Raw genomic sequence first — 13,289 nt, 5'->3', positions numbered from 1 at the left:
GACTTTTCGTCGTGAGATTTTACAGTTGTAAAATCTCGCGACGAAAAGTCATAATAAGAATAAAACCGGACGGACCACCCGGCATCGGACCACGAGGCACCGGACACGACAACGGCAAAACACCAAGCCCAGTCCACCCTGCAAGGTCCTCCTTACTAACATCTGGGGACTTGTGCCAAAATTGGGAGAGCTGTCCCACAGACTAGTCAAGCAACAGCCTGACATAGCCATACTCACAGAATCATGTGTCGCTGATGACTGCACAGTGTTCAGTGGCTTGCTAGGCCATTTCGGAGGGTAATTAAGAATCAACCACGTTGCTGTGGGTCTGGAGTCACATATAGGCCAGACCGGGTAAGGATGGCAGGTTTTCTTCCCTAAAGGACATTAGTGAACCAGATGGGTTTTTACGACAATCCGGTAGTTTCATGGCCGTCATTACTGATACTAGTATTTTAATTCCAGATTTTTATTTAATTAATTGAATTTAAATTCGCCAGCTGCCGTGGCAGGATTTGAACTCATGACTCTGGATTTTAGTCCAGGCCTCTGGATTACTAGCCCAGGAACTAGTCATCCTCGAGGCCCGGAATAATAATCCGGAGTCATAAGTTTAAATCCTGCTACAGCAGCTGGGGAATTTAAATTCAGTTAATTAAATAAAAAATAATAATCTGAAATAAAAAGCTAGTATCAGTAATGGTGACCATGAAACTACTGGATTGTTGTAAATGTCCTTTAGGGAAGGAAACCTGGTCTATATGTGACTCCAGACTCACAACAATGTGGTTGATTCTTAACTATCCTATGAAATGGTCACTCGGTTGTCAAGAAGGTTGCTCACCACCTTCTCAAGGGCAATAAATTCTGGCCTTGCCAGTGACTCCCACATCCCATGAATGAATAAGAAAAAACTCCTCACCATTTAATGACAATTTTAAATTGATGACTCCTTGTCAGTGACTTCTCAACCAGAGGAAATAATTGACTGGAAATGACTTATATTGGATTGCAGGATTGCAGGCATTGTATACCTCAGGCAAGGAAGCAAGTTGATAAAGAGGTCAGTAGATATATGCTGGAATAGCAGTAGAATGTACATTCAGTTCCAGAAGTTAATAGTTCAGAAGCTGGACATGCTCCATTGTTGAAACCCTGACATAAATACTGTGCTGGACATGAAAATGATTGTACTGGAGGTCACCGTGCAGGAATTGGCATCATTTGGGCTTTAATCAAATGAATATAAAGGTAGAATTCTACTCTATTGTGGCCGGGTGGGACATGGAGGTCAATTCTCTGTGACTAGGAAGATACAGCAGCGAGATTGAGGCCATCGCTTGTTAAGGTCAGGTTTGGAAGAGTTGTCCAATCAATGACAGCATTCAACATCTCCTTCATAATAGGCAGAGAATTTACTCTCCGGTGAATGATTCACCCATTTTGATGCGCTCATACCTCCAGTCAATCTCCAGAAGACATTGAGCTCTCCATTAAGACACTGCAAGTCAATCTGTGCCTTGATACACAGATATTACAGAGTTCTACTGGTCCTTCCATTGTGCCCATGTGGTCACTGGGAGAATGAAGATCACAAAAATAGTTTTGATGAAGAAGACCTTTCTGAGACCATTTGATCTCATCATCCCAAAGTACCGACCTCATTGTCTTCTCATTATAGCTCTTAACACCCCACTCCCACCCCCTACCCGCTCCCCCCCCCACCACCTCGAACAGGAAAACAGGACATCAGTTTAGCATCTTATCCAAAGGACGACACCTCTAAGAATGCAGCACTGCACTGCATTGACATGTTAGTTTAGATTATGTGCTTTGGTCCTGGACTAAGGCTCAAATTGGCAATCTTCTGACCCAGAGGGAAGAATGCTGCCTTCATTGTCACTGGGTCAAAATCCTGGAACTCCCTACCTAACAGCATTGTGGGACCACTTTCACCACATGGACTGCAGCGGCTCAGGAAGAAGGCGTCTCACCACCGCCTTTTCAAGGGCAATTAGGGATGGGCAATAAATGCCGGCCTTGACACTCACAGCCCATGAATGAATAAAAAGAACTGAGTTAAGGTGACACTCAAAGTCATAGTCTAGCCTAACTTGGATTAACTGTACTTACCTTCCACTCTACTGCACTCCTTATCTTGGGCAGGCACCTTCCTATAACAAAAGAGGAAAGTATAGATGGTGATTCTCCACTGGGCTACTTTCACATGACTCTTAGCAGCCAGTCAAGAGCAGCATTAGGGATGGCCTGACAACGGGCCACCCATGTGTGGAATTGGCTGAAATTCAACAGAAATATTGAGGTAACATATCCTTATAAGAGAGTACAAATCCTGAAAAAAATAAGAACAAACACTGCTTCTGTTGTGCTGTGAATACTGGCTGTTGTCTGTGAAATCTCTTGAGAAAATGATTTTCATTTGCTAGTTTGTTTATTACCGGCATATGATTGAAAAGTCGTTGAATTAGTTGGGCAGTTGCTGGGAAACCACAGCATCGCATCAATTCCTGAAATATTCATTAATTTATCATAAATCTTGTAATATACATATCCCATGATAATTAGAAAGTCTGAGAGTTGATTACTCCTTTTGAAAGTCCTCCAAAAAAAATCAAACTCCTGCTTTCATTTGGTACACATAAGAAAAATAGAAATAAAATCAACCAAAATGAAGTTGATCTTATTTGGGTAAACTTGCATATAGAATTTATAACTTAGTCTTCCCATCTGAGTCTCCAAGTAAGTTTGCTGATGTAGTGTATTTGGCAAAGATTTCTTATCTCTCACCCAGCAAGTTGGGTAATACGGCCAGTTGAAACCAGCTGGATTCAGTTACCAAATGCCAGGATAAATTTTTCCACATTTCCTGTTTGACATACTGAAGTGTTGGACTGTTTTGGCAATGTGTGAACACCAGTTTGAATTAAAGGCCTTGTTCAGTCGGTAGTACAATTTTTAACTCCTCCATTGCATGACTTGTACTGTGTTAGCCACCAGTAAAACCTAACCTTTCAAGCTAACCTTAGTCTTTTATACCTAGTGGATATATTTATGCACATTTGATTCTCAGGGATTGGACTCATGTTGAAGGGGCAACCTTTTCATTAAATCATTATTTGCTTTACTGGGATCTTTTCCTTGTAGGAATTATGGGTATACAATGTCACTGATATCTATCATCAAGAGGAAGGAACAAAAAGCCTGATAATCCTTGGCCCACTGCACCACTGTAAGGGTGGTGGAGCGGGAACCTCACGCTGCCCCTGACTCTATCAGAGTATCCGGAAACAGGGCAGGCTCATCTATTTTAAACATTATTGGTGGCATTTCTTACTAGTATGGACATTCTGAGGGGAGGGGGGAGGAGTAAGATGTGACACAAGATGGCCATGTTGGAGATGCCCCTGGCGGCCTATCCCTCAGAAAGTATAGCTCTTCAAGTCATTGACCCCTTTGTAAGAGAGCTGATGTAAAAAAGATTTAAAAGTCAGTTTTGTAGTCTTCTGGGCCCTGTTTTAGTCGCTATAAGTACCCGCTGGTTTCTGAGCAAATTTGGGGTGGAAGCGGGGGAAATAGGTCAAAGAGATTAGCTATGTCCCTTGGTACTATTTCCGTTAGTTGATCGAACTCTCAGTGAGCCATAAAGGGGACTGGCACTTTTTAGGGTGGATAATTCAGGTGCAGTTTTATGCAGGGAATTTGAGGCATTGGACTTAAGAACCCATTTTAATCGATTTACTGCCTCAAATCAGCCCCAAAATGGATAGTAATTCAGAGGAAAATCAAGGCCTAGGTCTTCAAGGTTGCTGACTGCTGCATGCTCCATAACTTTTATACAAAGAAATCTAAGCACAGAAACTGCCAGAGCAAGAGGCAGACAGTGACTATGAGATTATAGCTCCAGAAACGTAAGTGCAGCCAGGAAGCCTGGTGGGCCAGGCGGTCATACAAGATACAGTTAGTGAAGTGCCTGAGCTGCCCTTTGAAGAACTCTTCTGTCCACATGTACAAAATAAAATGACCCAGAACATCTTCGGTAACACTGGCCTCTGCACTTGCTCAATTACCTTCGATGCCCTTCCTTTACTGTGCTGGTACCTTGTTCTGCACAGCCATAACGGAAATCTCAGCACAGTGTGCAACCAGATTATTTCCTACTTTCTGTGATGTGCCACTAATGTCGATGTGTTATATAACGATACTTCCCCTTAATCTGTGTGTTACCTAAATGCTAAATTATTACTTCCTCTTGTATGATTCTCCTATGAACAGTATAAGTATACTGGCTGGCTGCAAGGTTTCAGTTTCACCCAGTTCGGAATCTGATGGCCTTAGACCTCCTTGGGCTTACTCTTGCAATGGACTTGTAACAGTTTCAGCCATGTCTGCTGCTGCTGTGGTTAGCTGGTCCTGACTGCTTTCTGGCTTATTCACTATCACTTGTCCAGGGATGTTGGATGGGCCAGATGTGGAGTCAACTTTAGAGGCAGCAATTTCATCCATGCCTACTCCAGCTATGCCACTGTTGCTGGGCACTCTCTCAGCATGTTCACTGCTCTGTGTAGGAACAGAACTGTGGACAGCAAAGAGGTCTGTTCATCCTTGCCTCAAAATTCTCGCAAATCAAGCATTTTGAAGCTGCTTAAGATTGGAGCCCAAGGCCTCTATAGTGGCAGTCTGAGCATTCATTAGAGATGCCTTCACTCTGCTTGGGACCTGCATCACTGAGGGCTGTGTTGCGGAAGCCTCGGGAATTGCCACATGTCTTGTTGCAGACTGAGATCAGCAACTGTTCATCTATATTGCTTGCCAGACCTTGCAAGAATATTTTGCACACATGAAAATGACTCCTGTAGATGATGCCGCGCCAACAAAGTCTCCCTTCATAAGCAGGCCCTGTGAGGTTAGAATCTCTAACTGCTGCAGCAGAGGCAGGAACTATGCTGGTCCTCTGGGCAGGAGGTGCCTGCTCTTTAATTTGCCACTACCACTTGCTCTTTCTCACCCATACTCAATGCTATTTCTTCAAATGCACTACTGAAATCTTCTGATGTGTCTGTAGCTGGTGCTTGATAATGCTGGTAAGATGGACACAAAGTCCGGTGAGGTGCTGGCTTGCTCGGGGATACTGCCTTTGGTATTGATGTGTTATTTCAGGCCAACAGAAACATCATTTATGTCAAAATGCTGCCTCAAATAAATACCTTCAAGCAGACCTTCCTTTGCATTACATTGTATGAGATGTTTAAGTTAAGTGTATTTGTGTGTGTCAGTGACTAGGTAGGGGGCAAGACAGAACAAGAGCATTTTGGTAACAACCTTGACCTTGGGGAAAGCCTCCAGCTTCACTCTGCCCTAATCTCTTGGGATGTCCAAGGTGGCCTCCTCAAATGTAATCAAGAGCTTGCAGTGCCCAGGTTCCCCCCCCCAGTTCTTGCCTGCTCACTACTATTATAGGAGTCATTTTATGAGTTTGAACTCCTGGTGAGCAAGGCTCTGCACCAGGAGTGCACGCTCATAAACTTACCTGTTATATGCCATTTTGTCCTGCAAACAGATAAGTATTCTTGAGATTGTGTCAGTTTAGGTAGCACATGCAGTGGTATACTATTGCCCATTCTGCAGCCTATAACATATAAGCTAAATGAATATGCCTTATGCGGCTTACAAAGATTTCAGCCCTGATATGGCACTCAGCAGTACCTGGGATCCATTCATTTCCCAGTGCTGCAGAGAGGAAAAGGGGACGAAGGCCTTCTATATTAGGTCTCCGCCCCCTTTACTCTGCTCCAGGATTTCCAGGGTTTGCAAATGTGTGAAGCAAGGCATACATTTGGCATAGATCTAGCATTGTCATGTTAATGTAGTGCAGGGGGTGTTCTGAGCCTCCACCCCCCTCCCCACCACCTCACTTTCCTTCGAATGCAATCAAGGACCGTCGTCAAATTGCATGGTCCAAAGGGGTCCGGCAGAAAGATGAACAGGACCCTCAATGTAAGTTTTAAATTTCCCTTTCAGGTACCCACCAGATCTTTGGGCTTTAGGGCCTTGTGGTTTCTGTTCTCCAGCAGCACCTTGAATTCCTAAGGCTCACTGCCAAGTCTACAGTTGTAGGCCTCTCAAGCCTGCAGTTGCGTCTATGATTCCGCCTCCAATTCCTGCCACAGGACCCTGTGGGAGATGGACCTCCACCAGTGGCGTGACTGGACCACATTAATGGTCTGGGACACCAAATTCAAAGGTGTGGCAGGCTGTACAGACATGTACACTTCCAATGCACTCTGCCTGAACTACATCTTGGTAAAGGGAGGGAAGGAGTATCAAGGCCTTTTTGTAGGACACCCCCAGTTTGAGTTGCACAGGTGGCATGCATTGCCAGCATTCAGTGTCCAATTTATCTCATGGCAAGTCTGCCATGAGAGAAATTGGAATTGACCATGAAAGGTCAAGGGTGGTTCCAAGAACTCCAGGGAACCTTGGATGTCAGGGGATATACGAGAATGGATTAGGAAAAAAAGGAGGGCTTTTGGCAGATACAAAAGGCTAAGGACGGAGGAAGCCCTAGAGGAGTACAAAAAGTGCAGGGGGATACTTAAAAAGGAAATTAGGAGATCAAGGAGGGGCCATGAAAAAACACTGGTGAGCAAAATAAAGGAAAATCCTAAGATGTTTTATAAGTATATTAAGGGTAAGAGGATGACTAGGAAAAAAATAGGGCCCATTAGGGTGTGGAGCCGGAAGATGTAGGAGGGGTTCTAAATGAATTTTTTGCATCTGTTTTCACTATGGAGAAGGACGATGTAGACATAGAAATACGACAGGGGGACTGTGATATACTCGAACATATTAACATCGAGTGGGAGGAGGTATTGGCGGTTTTAGCAGGCCTAAAAATGGATAAATCCCCAGGCCCGGACGAAATGTATCCCAGGCTACTGTGTGAGGCAAAGGAGGAGATTGCGGGGGCTCTAACACATATATTCAGAACCTCTCTGGCCACAGGGGATGTGCCAGAGGACTGGAGAACCGCTAATGTTGTACCATTATTCAAGAAGGGGAGTAGGGAAAAACCGGGGAACTACAGGCCAGTGAGCCTAACATCAGTGGTAGGAAAATTATTGGAAAAAATTCTGAAGGACAAAATTAGTCTCCACTTGGAGAAGCAAGGATTAATCAGGGATAGTCAACATGGCTTTGTCAAGGGAAGATCATGTCTGACTAATTTGATTGAATTTTTTGAGGGGGTGACTAGGCGCGTGGATGAGGGTAACGCAGTGGATGTGGTATACATGGATTTCAGTAAGGCCTTCGATAAAGTCCCGCACAGGAGACTGGTCAAGAAGGTACGAGCCCATGGAGTCCAGGGTGCCTTGGCACTTTGGATACAAAACTGGCTTAGTGGCAGAAGGCAGAGGGTGATGGTCGAAGGTTGTTTTTGTGACTGGAAGCCTGTGGCCAGTGGGGTACCACAGGGATCTGTGCTGGGGCCCTTGCTGTTTGTGGTCTACATTAACGACTTGGATATGAATGTAAAAGGTATGATCAGTAAGTTCGCTGATGATACAAAAATTGGTAGGGTGGTAAATAGCGAGGAGGATAGCCTCAGTCTGCAGGACGATATAGATGGGTTGGTCAGATGGGCGGAACAGTGGCAAATGGAATTTAACCCGGAAAAGTGCGAGGTGATGCACTTTGGAGGGACTAACAAGGCAAGGGAATATACAATGAATGGGAAGACCCTAGGCAAGACAGAGGGTCAGAGGGATCTTGGTGTGCAAGTTCACAGATCCCTGAAGGCGGCGGAACAGGTAGATAAGGTGGTAAAGAAGGCATATGGGATACTTGCCTTTATTAGCCGAGGCATAGAATATAAGAGCAAGGAGGTTATGATGGAGCTGTATAAAACACTGGTTAGGCCACAGCTGGAGTACTGTGTGCAGTTCTGGTCGCCGCACTACAGGAAGGATGTGATCGCTTTGGAGAGGGTGCAGAGGAGATTCACCAGGATGTTACCAGGGCTGGAGCGCTTCAGCTATGAAGAGAGACTGGGAAGATTGGGTTTGTTTTCCTTAGAGCAGAGGAGGCTGAGGGGGGACATGATTGAGGTGTACAAAATTATGAGGGGCATAGATAGGATGGATACTAAGGAGCTTTTTCCCTTCGTTGAGGGTTCTATAACAAGGGGGCATAGATTCAAGGTAAAAGGCGGGAGGTTTAGAGGGGATTTGAGAAAGAACTTTTTCACCCAGAGGGTGGTTGGAGTCTGGAACTCACTGCCTGAGAGGGTTGTGGAGGCAGGAACCCTCACAACATTCAAGAAGCATTTGGATGAGCACTTGAAATGTCATAGCATACAAGGCTACGGACCAAATGCTGGAATATGGGATTAGATTAGACTGGGCTTGATGGCCGGCGCGGACACGATGGGCCGAAGGGCCTCTATCCGTGCTGTATAACTCTATGACTCATGATAACCTATTATTGGTTATGATGGTTCGGCATGAAATGATTTAGAGGTAATGAGAGATACTTCGGTGCCATGCCTATTTGGCCAATACAAGGCCTTGGTATTGCAAACTGCACTGTAGCTTCAGCTTTGCTGCTTTTCTGAGATCAGCTGTCTTCTTCTTGAATTGTGTTAGGGTCCACTGTGTTCTTGAGACTGCATTACCATGTTACAGAGTTGCTGTATTTGGTGCTTCTGGGGAAGGTGCCCATCAGTCCCGTAGAGAAGGGCCTTCCTACCCCTTACTTTCTGGGTAAGCACATAGAATGCACAATCATCATAATGACTCTTGACAGCCTGTATTTTCCAACAATATTTCAAGGTAGCCTTCGATCATCTCTTCCCTGCACATTTCCATGGGTTGTCTCCTTAAGGGATTCAACTGCTCAGCCTTCCAACTGTTGCTCCATGGGTCAGCCTTTGCTCAAGTGTTATGGTGCAAGATTTAATTCTGTTACTGAAACCAGCAATATCGGGGGTTAACAAGCAGGTGTTCATTCTCCCAAAAAGTGTTGTGTAACCCACAGTCAATCCCTGAACTGTGCACCAAAAGCAATTTCTAGGTCAGAAAGAAAAATTGAAAATCTGAATTAAGATGGAAAATACTTCAGATACACAGATGGTCTATCAGCATCCTGAAAGGAGAAAAGACTACGTCAATGTTTTGGTTCTAGTGAAGCGTCTCTCCTACAGACATTGACCTATCTTCTCTTTTCACATGCTGATGGACTTGCTGCATTCCATCATTTTCTGTCATCAATTTTCATCCATGGGATAGATTTTCCCTTTCGGCGGTGGTTGTAAACAGGCGGTAGCCATTTGCCTGCCTGTTATACACTTCACCTAATTTTCCTTTCCACTGGAAATTTGAGCAGGTGTATAATGGGCGGCCGATCTGATACAACTCGTTTTCTGCCACCACCGAAAGTGAAAATCTACCCTCATGTGTCTTTTTTTATTAACAAAAGTTAACATATGATCTGGCTGGCCAATGGGTTAGCATAGTTCTTTCACCCCAGGCACCAACCGACACAGGTGGATGAAATTTTCCTGTCAGTCGATAGATGATAATTGGCTGTTCACCAGAAAAATGCTGCCTTGCCCCCTTTCATAAAGTATTACTCACCAGTGGGGGGAAGTGGGGCTGATAATGTGCTGTGGCAGTGGATGTGCTACACTTTGGGAAGTTTGTGTGCCTGCATCTCGATGTGACCTTGCACGTGCAGTCAGCTCCATCACATAATGCCACAGTGCTCCTGTCACATGAAACAAAAGTGTACAGTATCTGGTGCTGGCAGCTTTTAAAGGGCTGCTGGTCATGTTAAAGCTTTACTGCTGAGGGATAGAAATGGCTATAGTAGGAACAGGATGGTGAATGGCTCCCTCCCAGGATGAAACTTTGGAGGTCCTGCTGCTTGTGATGTTGAAGAAAAGGGTCATCCTTTTTGGAATGGAGAGTTATCTCACTTTGAAGAGCAGAGATTGGGTTGAGTTAGCAGAAAGAATGTATACTGTTTCACCCTGTGGCCAAATCTTGGGATCAGGTGAAGAAGAAAATTGTTGGTCTCAAGAAGGTTGCCTTATCAAGAGATAAGTGGGCTCACACTTTGCTTAATTTAACAATGTTGCTTTATAATGCATCTTAACAGCACTTCATTGCCAACTTGTTAGAACCTCACAGAGGTTGGTGAAAGGCCATCAACCTGATACATTAACTCCATTTCTCTTTCCACAGAAGCTGCCTGACCTGCTGAGTGTTTCCAGCATTTTCTGTTTTTATTATACAGCACATTTCTCCAATATGTCTGGGTGGAGATAGCATCAATTTACAATTTATAGTGCCTTTGGTATTTCGCAATGAAGGGACAGGCACAGGTGACGAACACCAAGCTGAGTTGGAAGAGTGACCTAAAATTTGTTCACATAGCGTTTGAGGAGCAATATTGTGCGAAAAACTTGATTATAGTATTGTTATGCCTGACAGACAATCCCCTATTTTTCATGTAATTTAATGTGATTTATTTCTGTACTTGATTGTGTGCAGTCTAACTGTGGAAGGACATTTTAATGAATAGCAGCCAATGCTGCAAATCTAGCTTCGTACAATTTGAGTTGACATTCACAAAGACAATCTACTGTTTTTTTTTGTCACAGTTCTCCAGAACGCACTGGAAGTCTTGGCAGTATGTTGTGTGCAATGTTTGTGACTGCAGGCTTTCATAACTGAATTCCAAAACTCCATGACGTGACATTTGTAAGTCCTTTCTTTTGTCATTCCTTAAAATAGAAAGAACTTCGCTCAACAGCTCCCAGAAATGGACTAATAACTGACACACAAAGGTTTTGAAAGCTGTCCCGCTGTATCATGCAATTTGCTGAACTTTACACATCAGTCAGTCCTAATATCTATTTGACAAATCATAATTGTACTACATTGGACCATTTCTTGCATTCGTAATACACGTGATCATAAGTTAACTAATGCATATATCTGAAACAATAATGCCTCATTTAAAAGTAGTTGACAATTATGAGGCACTGTCTTTACAGTGCTGCTGAAACCTTCATCCATGCCTTTGTTACCTCTGGAATCGACTATTCCAATGCTCTCCTGGCCGGCCTCCCACCTTGCAACCTCTGTAAACTTGAGCTCATCCAAAACTCTGCTGCTCATATCCTTACTCGCACCAAGTCCCGTTCACCCATCAACCCTGTGCCTCGCTGACCTACATTGGTGCCAGTTCTGGTAAAGCCTTGATTTTAAAATTCTCATCCTTGTTTTCAAATCCATCCATGGTATTGCCCTCCCTATCTCTGTAACCTCCTCCAACCCTACGTAATTGCTGCACTCCAATTCTGGCCTCTTGCACATCCCTGATTTTCATCACTCCACCATTGGCGGCCGTGCCTTCAGTTGCCTAGGGCCTAAGCTCTGGAATTCCCTCCTTAAACCTCTCCGCCTCTCTCCTCCTTTAAGACGCTCCTTAAAAGCTACCACTTTGACCAAGCTTTTGGTCACCTGCCCTAATATCTCCTTATGTGGGTCAGTGTCAAATTTTGTTTGGTAATGCTCCTGTGAAGCACCTTGGGGCATGTTACTATGTTAAAGGCGCTATATAAATGCAAGTTGTTGTTGTTTATGGTACATAAGCATAATGTAAGTTTTACTGAGCTAGTTATTACAGTATATTATTGACAAATGCAAAATTTCTAACCAAGTTGTTTTAGCTGCATTTGCTTCCAACTGCTTTGGAACAGGTTTTGTGGTATGTTAATAATGAACTAGAATAAGTTTCATTGGGGGTAATTTTGACTTTGTGCGATAGTGTAAAATGGGTGATAGTGAGTTGGCAGCCCGTTTTGTATCTCCCGATTTTTATTTCCATTGACTTCACCCATTATTACCCGTTTTACACTGTCGTACAAAGTCAAACTTACCCTCATTCTGTGTACAGTATGGAGCAAAGTTTAAAAAAAATATATAACGTATGATAACCTGAGGACTAGAAGCCCAGTGGATTAGCACACAAAGGCTGATTCCACACTCCTGGTGGGAAGCGATGCTTCTTGAGAGCACATTGTGGGTACACAGTCCATGATCCTGTCCCCATTAAAATTAATGGGTGGTAAATCACAAGCTATACACCTTCAACGTACTCCGTACTTGAGCTGCAGAATCGGCCCAACAACTTTTTCAACTCTGCAGTCTGGATTCAAATCTAGATAAGCTTATGAATCTTGACGCCTGGATTTAGCAGTGTAAACACAGTTGGTGGATCATGAATCATGGTCTCCCGGAATCTGACCTAAATCAGCATCAGTATGAAAGCAGCCAAGAGGTTATTCATCCAATTACACTGCCATTGGCAAATCTCTTGATAATAATTAATCACAGCAGTCATTCATATAAAAAGCAAGTTTTCTTTTGAAGTTCAATCTAAACTAAAAAAGTCCAGTCTTTGAGATACTGGCTGGACTATTTGCATGGTAAAAATCCTAGAGATCGCTTTATTCTACGCTTTGCTACAACATCATAGTTAAGCGTCATTTTTATCACTTGTTTTTTTTCTTCTGTTGCTAGGAGAACATGCAGATAAATCTTATGTGCATCCTGCTCTGTACTTTCTGTTCTGTGAAAACTGGGCAGAATCTATAATGGTATCCTTGGGACACATCCCAAGGATACCATTATAGATTCTGCCCAGTTGTTCCACACCTGTTGAACAACTGGGCAGAATCTATAATGGTATCCTTGGGATGTGTCCTTCAACTGGGGCATGAGTGATTCAGGCACCTCAACAACAACTTGCATTTATATAGGGCCCCTCATGGAGAAAAACATTTCAGAAGGGTGAGAGGGGATTCTGAGCAGGTGATGGTAAATATTATGGAGGGAGGGGCAAAATCATAGTTGAAGAGAGATTTGCTTCGGAATCTTTTCAAGGAAGGAATAAGCTAACGAGGTTAGTTTAGGTAGAATTCCAAAGAACAGGGGCACAGAGATTGACAAAAACAGCAGAGGTTAGGGCTAAGAAATACAGCTGCAGAAGGTTGCTCAGATGTAATGGAGTGAAACGACAGAGGATTTGAAAATGATGATGAGGACCTTGAAGTCAATATGCTGAGGGACAAAGTGGCAGTAATGCCCGGCAAGGACACGAGCGACGAGCATGCAGGACTTTGCGCAAAGTGGGACTTGGGCCACCGATTTCTGGATTAATTGAAATTTTTAAAAAGGTAGAGGCCAACAAGGAGGGCACTT

Source organism: Heptranchias perlo, chromosome 2 (genome assembly GCF_035084215.1).
Source record: "Heptranchias perlo isolate sHepPer1 chromosome 2, sHepPer1.hap1, whole genome shotgun sequence".
Lineage (NCBI taxonomy): Eukaryota > Metazoa > Chordata > Chondrichthyes > Hexanchiformes > Hexanchidae > Heptranchias > Heptranchias perlo.
Note: the sequence above shows the minus strand (reverse complement) of the source record.